The following is an 8,401-nucleotide window of genomic DNA, read 5'->3' on the forward strand; positions in this document are numbered from 1 at the left end:
TAGACTATATTAAGATTCATATCTAAGAGCCCTCCAAACCATGTGCGTATGATAATATATTTAGACTAATTCAACTAATTGTTGTAGTTTTTGGTTCTTCATCAAGTATTTGGTAGCCATCAAATATATATACAGTGGGGCAAAAAAGTATTTAGTCAGCCACCAATTGCGCATGTTCTCCCACTTCAAAAGATGAGAGAGGCCTGTCATTTTCATCATAGGTACACATCAACTATGACAGACAAAATGAGAGAAAAAAAATCCAGAAAATCACAGTGTAGGATTTTTTATGAATTTATTTGCAAATTATGGTGGAAAATAAGTATTTGGTCACCTACAAACAAGCAAGATTTCTGGCTCTCACAGACCTGTAACTTCTTCTTTATGAGGCTCCTCTGTCCTCCACTTGTTACCTGTATTAATGGCACCTGTTTGAACTTGTTATCAGTATAAAAGACACCTGTCCACAACCTCAAACAGTCCCACTCCAAACTCCACTATGGCCAAGACCAAAGAGCTGTCAAAGGACACCATAAACAAAATTGTAGACCTGCACCAGGCTGGGAAGACTGAATCTGCAATAGGTAAGCAGCTTGGTTTGAAGAAATCAACTGTGGGAGCAATTATTAGGAAATGGAAGACATACAAGACCACTGATAATCTCCCTTGATCTGGGGCTCCACACAAGATCTCACACCGTGGGGTCAAAATGACCTAGTGAATGACCTGCAGAGAGCTGGGACCAAAGTAACAAAGCCTACCATCAGTAACACACTACGCCGCCAGGGACTCAAATCCTGCAATGCCAGACGTGTCACCCTGCTTAAGCCAGTACATGTCCAGGCCCGTCTGAAGTTTGCTAGAGAGCATTTGGATGATCCAGAATAAGATTGGGAGAATGTCATATGGTCAGATGAAACCCCCAATTTTTTTTTTTTGTAAAAACTCAACTCGTCGTGTTTGGTGGACAAAGAATGCTGAGTTGTATCCAAAGAACACCATACCTACTGTGAAGCATGGGGGTGGAAACATCATGCTTTGGGGCTGAAAGAATTAATGGGGCCATGTATCGTAAGATTTTGAGTGAAAACCTCCTTCCATCAGCAAGAGCATTGAAGATGAAACGTGGCTGGGTCTTTCAGCATGACAATGATCCCAAACACACTGCCCGGGCAACGAAGGAGTGGCTTCGTAAGAAGCATTTCAAAGTCCTGGAGTGGCCTAGCCAGTCTCCAGATCTCAACCCCATAGAAAATCTTTGGAGGGAGTTGAAAGTCCGTGTTGCCCAGCAACAGCCCCAAAACATCACTGCTCTAGAGGAAATCTGCATGGAGGAATGGGCCAAAATACCAGCAGCAGTGTGTGAAAACGTTGTGAAGACTTACAGAAAATGTTTGACCTCTGTCATTGCCAATAAAGGGTATATAACAAAGTATTGAGATAAACTTTTGTTATTGACCAACTACTTATTTTCCACCATAATTTGCAAATAAATTTAAAATCCTACAATGTGATTTTCTGGATTTTTTTTCTCTGTCATAGTTGAAGTGTACCTATGATGAAAATTACAGGCCTCTCATATTTTTAAGTGGGAGAACTTGCACAATTGGTGGCTGACTAAATACTTTTTTGCCCCACTGTATATATATTTTTTCAAATATTATTTGGTTTTCTGAGAGGTATTCAAAATACTTTAAAATATTATTTGGTTTTCTGAGACCTGTATTTGAATATCAAAGAAAAGTGGATTATTAGTTGAAACTATATTCAACTACCACAACAAAATACAACTATTTTCTGCCCAGGTCTGTTCTCCACATCTCATTTGTAAATGCCAACTCTTTAAAATGTGCCCAATATTTACCAATGCTCAGTACTTTCCCAATTACTCATACTTTGTGTGTAGGGTGTGTAGTGTGAGTCATGTGATGGTTGGAAGACTCATCTTACCAGATATTTATTGCCATCTGTCTTTAATCTTAATTCTTAATGCTTGTATTTCTCATATTATTTACAAAAATATTAATACCTGATAAGAGAATATTGCAGCTAAAAGCTGAATTGCAAAATACCTATCGCACATACATGTTTGTCTATTGTTGTGATTTAGATCAGTGTCACGGACGTGTGGAGAGACGGACAAAGGCGCAGTGGATGTTAAGTTCCACATAATTTATTAATAAAGTGAAACTTAGCAACAATAAATCAATAAACTAACAACGAACCGTGACTACGTGGTACACAAAATAATATCCCACAACACAGGTGGGAACAATGAAGAACTTAAGTATGATCCCCAATCAGAGACAACGATAATCAGCTGCCTCTAATTGGGAACCATACCAAGTTCACCAACATAGAACTAGGAAAACTTGAACACAACATAGAAATACTAGATCATACTAGATACTAGTCAAGCCCTGACCTAATACACCATAGAGAAACAATGGTTCTCTATGGTCAGGGTGTGACAATCAGATCAAATTTGATGACTAATTTATGCAGAAATACAGGTAATTCCAAAGGGTTCACATACTTTTTCAAGCCACTACATTACGTAAAACCCAATGGACCATATGCACTATTTAATTAAAACTGAATTCTTTGTAAAATGAAACAAATATTGGCCAATTATTTTATACATTCATCAAATTACATAAAAACACAAAAATGACTGCCCTTCTATTACCACCCCCCTCGCATCCCCTTGACACACACACACACACACACACACACACACACACACACACACACACACACACACACACACACACACACACACACACACACAGAGAGAGAAAGAGAGATGTATGTTTAGTTTATGACGAGAGGTGTGGAGGTGTGTCTCTCTCTACAGTATAATTACGAGTTATTTCTCTGGGAAGCCATGCAGACAGAACCCTGACAGGAACTACATCTCAGTAAGTACACTATTTCTAAATATGCCTTATTTTGACAAGATTAATTTTTTTAAACAATGTTTTTTTAAAGAAACATGTAAAACATGATTGATTGAGTTTAACAGATAGCACATTGATTGCTGTGTTACAGTACTTTGAACTATGGGAGACTAAAATTGCCAATGCAGGGAAATATGTTCTTTGTATAACTTTAATTGTTAATAAGTATTTTTTTATCTACTTAGGGATACGTTTACTAAACAAAGCTAAAATGTTTGTATTCCATTTGGAAAAGTACAATTTCGGCTATAATGCTAATTCTTAGGTAATCAAGAAAGTAGTTTATTTGACCCGTGTCAGTGCTTAATTTACCAGCAAATACTGGGATAAATACTTAGTACCTGCGTAAAATATCAATTAATTCAGTAACTTAGGTGCTTACTGATTACCTCAGTGCTTTCAATGCTCCAGCCAGTGGAAATCCATTGAAATACCATATTATATACAGTATCTTGACATTAATGTCAAAGCAATTATCTTTTATAAGTACCTGAGAAAAACTGTTTATAAAGGTATCTTTGCAGACAGTATTTACCTGGCAACTACATGAATAAAAAGCACTGCAAAAGGATTTGAAAAATATGTTGGCCAACACCCCACTGTTACTTTCCCTGGTAAGGAACATTGGTCTTAGTGTGCAGCCAGCAGCCACATCTTTCTAGGACACTATTGTTCCATATGTTTGCAGATAGCATTTTCCACAACCAGTCAGACTGGTTAGATGTGACTGAATGTAGCAATATGTTGACAAGGACCTCCTCCATCTCTAACTCTAGGTTCTATACTAGCGAAAGCGTGGACAAAATATAATATTTTAAATAAATCATTAAAATAAGTATAAATATTTTTTCCATTTCAGGGTTTTGATCTGAAACATCGAGATGTGGGGTCACAACCAAGGTAAATGTTTGTAAATGCAGACCCATTTAATTTGTTTCTACCTCTCTTTCAATTTATAGTGTAGGTAATTTGGCTCGTATTCTATATAAATCTCTCCTTGTATAGGAAACCAGCATCCCACTGGCTACAACGTGAACCCAAGCGGGTGCGAACCGCCAATGCCAGGTGGGGGACACCCTGGCGGGTGCACCGTTGGTGCCATCATGGCCCCATTATGCCCTCCCTACCAGCCCCCCTCCACTTGCTACCCTGTGCCACCATCTTATCCAGTACAGGGTCCCCATGGAGGTCATGGGCATGGGCACGATCATGGGCACGGCCCTCATGGCCATGATCATGGTCACGGGCACGGACATCATGGCCATGATCATGATCATGGTCACGGTCACGGGCATCGTGGAGGTCACGGTCATGGAGGGCACGGTCATGGAGGACACGGAGGGCACGGTCGCGGAGGGCATGGTCGCGGAGGGCATGGTCATGGGCATGGTCATGGTCATGGGCACGGTCATGGTCATGGGCACGGTCATGGATGCAGGCACAGGCACAAGCATGGGCATTGGCATGGGGGTTGTCACAAGAAAGGGAAGCAGAGTCATGGGGTAAGAGATCTTTTTAGTCTAAAACTAATTGAAAGTGCTCCATAGTAAAAAAAAATCTCTGTTCAATTGAAATAATTTATGTTGAATTAAAGGTGTTCCTTTTCTGTTTCTCCTCCATCCAGAGTTCAAGCAGCTCCTGCAGCAGTGACTCCGACTAGAGCCTGCAGTCAGAGGGACATGACTTATCCTCTTATCAGCCATAAGAGACCTGGATCTCTCTCCCCAGTGCTTTACTATAGCCCCAGAACCAATCCCTAATCCCCATCCCTAATATATGGATGTTACAAACCCACATCTCTCCCGCTCATAGGTCTGATTTTTTTTAAAGCATGATGGTTTCTTTTATGTAAAATAATTAAAGGATACAGAGGGAAACTTATTTTTTCTTGTTGTATGCCAAAATGATTTAAAAAATAAACAACTGTCCAATTACTGTGTACATCATAACTACAACCCACAGTATACGTTTTTGATATTTCAATTATTGTGGGCCTGGGGAATTCTGATTTGTTTATGGGTATTTGGTTATCTGAGCCAAGGTATAATTGTAACCCTGCATAGTTTCCTCATAAAGTCAAGCATTCCTAAACATTGATTTGTAGGAACCTAAACTCAAATGTGGGCGGGTTGCCTGTTTTGCATGTTATTTTGACATGAATACATGTCACATATCAGTTTGCACACAATATAAAAAATAAAAATATATCATTAAGTTAATAAAGCTGTATACAAACTTAGTCTCTTTGTTGCTTTATTGAGTAAGGCAGCTCAAAAATGCAGGTGTTTGAGCCTATCTCAGTGCTCTCTGTGGTGGTGGGGCAGCCAGTGGAAAAACGGAGCAGAGGGGTTGGTAATGTTCTCTAGTTGGGTGTGATTGGGTTATGTTCTCTAGTTCCACCGTGATTGGCTCAGTGTTCTGTCACTCATGGGGACACCACGTCGCACCCAAATCTAAGAGTAAAGCTTGAAAATTCAAGCCCCAAGGGTGCTGCCATAGAGAGTTACATTAGAAGTGCCCATCCAAGAGGGCTCAAGGTCATTGGACACAGATAAAATTACGTGAAATCACGTTATATCTACAGTAGCTTTGATTGGACTGATCATGTCAACCTCATACTTTCAAAATCTTAGCTAGCAAGCTAGTAGTCATCATCATGGATCTAGTCGACAATCTACTGGCAAATTATTTTTAATCCTTGTCATATGAAGACAAATAATGAAGAAAAATTATAGATAAAACATATTAGTGCTCATCGGCCATTGGACATAAACATTACACAACAAGTTGGAAATCGCAAATTCAACAATGAGTGGTTTGGAAGGAATTAGTATAGTGGGACATGCAAGCATTGCAAAGCAATCACTAGCCTGCTATTCAGTGGAGTGGGTTTGTGGTTCCAAGTCTGGGATTAAGGGTCCATTTTCCAAATTTAAAAGGATAAACATTCAACATTATCCATGCTGTCAATCCAGCATGATTTATGCCGTGCTCAAAACAACTGTAAACTCAGAACTGTGAAATCTGACTTAAGTGAGTTCAAGAGAACTGGGAACTCTGGAAAAAAAATTGCCTTGACTGGGAAAATGCATTTCAATGGTCATCCAACTCGGAATTGCAAGTCGGGAACTCTGTCCTCTTTCTAGAGCTCTGACGTCATCATGATTCGACCTTGTTTTTTTTAAAGCACCATAAATCCAGAGAACGCAAGACTTTTATGACAACATTTGTTCACGAAGGTGAGTCCAAAGAATGTATTGTATGCTGCTGCATAAATGATATACTATGCCAGGGAGACATGTATACTGTAGCTAAGAAAGTAATACTAAGTGTATGTTGTGTAGTATACTGTTAGCCCATGTGCCTCACTAATAATTTGGTCCCTAAATAGATTTTTAGGTTTGCCCCACCAAGATTTACATGCTAAAATCGCCACTGCCCTGGGATGTCACATGCATCACACTTATATCAATCAGTACACTCCTAAAACCTAAGCATACGAAACTTCTAATACATCAAATAAGCCTCACGAATTAAAATAACAATTCAATTTTATCTGGACTAAATTTGACACAAATTGCCCCCCTCCCCATTCAAAAACTCCTCACTTGCTTAATAATTAATGATCTGCTTAACGTAGACAGATTATGGGCACAGAAACCCCACTCGCGTAAGCCTCTTCCTCTGCTGAACGTAAACTTGCAGAGAGGTTTGAAGTAGTGATGGGAAAACGAGGCTTTCTGAAGCCTTTGGGGCTTTCACCAAATTGTGCCGGAAAATGACTCAAAGCTTTTAACACAATGTACATTAGTGACATCTGCTGGTCAGCAATAAACACCATTTGCTGTTCAGATAGAAGTAGTATGTATTACTGTTAGGTTTGCCTCTAGCACAGGGCCCGCGCCAGAACGAATCAGTTGGACGGGCATTTGATTTCCATAGGGGGGCACGTTTTTGTCACGGGATCTCCTTTTTGGATATATGTCCCCCCCCCCCCAAAAAAAAATATATATATTAAAAATATATATATCATAATACATCTATGAAACAGAAAGCATTGGTGTTGGAACCCGGTATAAGCTTCTTTTTATAACTTCAAAATAAAAATTAATATCGTAACCATCAAGACTCGGTCAGCAAGATGCATGGTTAAATTACGAAAACATCAGTAGCCTAAACATCATTACAAGCGCCAAGTGTGCTTGATAATAGTGAAAATCATCACAAAAGCAATAATGGCATAATGAATACAAGTCTATATATGACAGCAGTCCAAATTAAATTATCAGTTGGAGCATGTCCATGTCACATAGCCTTAACAATAAAAGCAATTGAGTGTTGCTGATTTTGTTTCTTGCTTGAGATGTAGGGCCTGCTTTCTCAGTGATGACATTTTGTGTTGATGGTGGTATGGTCACCTGCTCAGTTCGCACATTTACATTACATTTACATTTAAGTCATTTAGCAGACGCTCTTATCCAGAGAGCTGGATAAGACACTGGATGTCTTAAGGTGAACGCACCAATTTGTAAGTCGCTCTGGATAAGAGCGTCTGCTAAATGACTTAAATGTAAATGTAAAAGACTTACAAATTGGTGCATTCACCTTATGACATCCAGTGGAGCAGCCACTTTACAATAGTGCATCTAAATCTTTTAAGGGGGGTGAGAAGGATTACTTTATCCTATCCTAGGTATTCCTTAAAGAGGTGGGGTTTCAGGTGTCTCCGGAAGGTGGTGATTGACTCCGCTGTCCTGGCGTCGTGAGGGAGTTTGTTCCACCATTGGGGGGCCAGAGCAGCGAACAGTTTTGACTGGGCTGAGCGGGAACTGTACTTCCTCAGTGGTAGGGAGGCGAGCAGGCCAGAGGTGGATGAACGCAGTGCCCTTGTTTGGGTGTAGGGCCTGATCAGAGCCTGGAGGTACTGAGGTGCCGTTCCCCTCACAGCTCCGTAGGCAAGCACCATGGTCTTGTAGCGGATGCGAGCTTCAACTGGAAGCCAGTGGAGAGAGCGGAGGAGCGGGGTGACGTGAGAGAACTTGGGAAGGTTGAACACCAGACGGGCTGCGGCGTTCTGGATGAGTTGTAGGGGTTTAATGGCACAGGCAGGGAGCCCAGCCAACAGCGAGTTGCAGTAATCCAGACGGGAGATGACAAGTGCCTGGATTAGGACCTGCGCCGCTTCCTGTGTGAGGCAGGGTCGTACTCTGCGGATGTTGTAGAGCATGAACCTACAGGAACGGGCCACCGCCTTGATGTTAGTTGAGAACGACAGGGTGTTGTCCAGGATCACGCCAAGGTTCTTAGCGCTCTGGGAGGAGGACACAGTGGAGTTGTCAACCGTGATGGCGAGATCATGTGAACGGGCAGTCCTTCCCGGGAGGAAGAGCAGCTCCGTCTTGCCGAGGTTCAGCTTGAGGTGGTGATCCGTCATCCACACT

This window comes from Oncorhynchus nerka, linkage group LG1 (assembly GCF_034236695.1).
Source record: "Oncorhynchus nerka isolate Pitt River linkage group LG1, Oner_Uvic_2.0, whole genome shotgun sequence".
NCBI classification, from domain to species: domain Eukaryota; kingdom Metazoa; phylum Chordata; class Actinopteri; order Salmoniformes; family Salmonidae; genus Oncorhynchus; species Oncorhynchus nerka.